The sequence below is a fragment of the Etheostoma spectabile genome, chromosome 8, assembly GCF_008692095.1.
Source record: "Etheostoma spectabile isolate EspeVRDwgs_2016 chromosome 8, UIUC_Espe_1.0, whole genome shotgun sequence".
Classification (NCBI taxonomy): Eukaryota; Metazoa; Chordata; class Actinopteri; order Perciformes; family Percidae; genus Etheostoma; species Etheostoma spectabile.
This window is the reverse complement of record NC_045740.1, coordinates 3,880,921-3,881,735: the sequence shown is the minus strand read 5'-3', so window position 1 is coordinate 3,881,735 and position 815 is coordinate 3,880,921. Positions and strand designations below refer to the sequence as shown.

Here is an 815-nt window from a genome sequence, read left to right as displayed (position 1 = left end):
CACACACACACACACACACACACACACACACACACACACACACACACACAGTAGAATTCTATCTCTGCTCAATGGTTGTACAGTGAGCTTTCCTGCACCATCAGGCTTTCCAAGAAACTCCGCCCCTTACGGGATTTGATGTGAGAGAGTCTATTAGAAATGTAATTTTGAGATTCAAGACATAGTTGAGCTGTAATCTATTTCTGCACAAAATATTCATTACATGTTATACCACTGGTGATACGGTTTCAAGATCAATGCTTAACACAAGGTTACAGTTGATGTTTAATAACCAGAAAGTTCACAGGGTTGACAGGGCTATGTTGTGAGGGTTCCTAGCTGCTCATTCCAAACTAGGCAATACAAGGAAATGTATGGTGATGTGTGTAATTTGAAAAATTGTATTTTTTTGTATTATCTACAGTGTTCAAACAGAGACAAATAAATTGTAGCCATTTACTGGCAGGTTGATGAGACTCTGGCCTTGGAATTCAACTTAGTTAGTAGTTTGTTCATGCCTGGATAACAATATACAGTAAGGGTTGGATTTCCATGGAAAGACAAATACGCATCACTGTCCAGAATTAGGAGTTCATTTCTTGTTGCACAATCTCCTGTTTTATTTAAATTTTAATCTAGTGGAAAGCAAACAACAAGTTATGGGAATATTCACCTTCTCCCTAACTAAACACACTATTCACGCCTTTATAGTGTTGTTTTATTCATTTACTGAAATACAATGAAAACCGGATAAAAGAAGTACAGTCCCTGACAAAAGTCTTGTCGCTTATCTATTTTGTAGAAACACCTGCTAT

At 37.2% G+C, this 815-nt stretch overlaps 1 protein-coding gene across 5 annotated transcripts in view; it reads left to right on the top strand.

The window, feature by feature from the left end:
* The window catches only part of LOC116694089 (contactin-1a), a 78,716-nt gene that overhangs the window by 32,175 nt on the left and 45,726 nt on the right, over window positions 1–815 (top strand). The gene's annotated exons all lie outside the window — the stretch shown is intronic.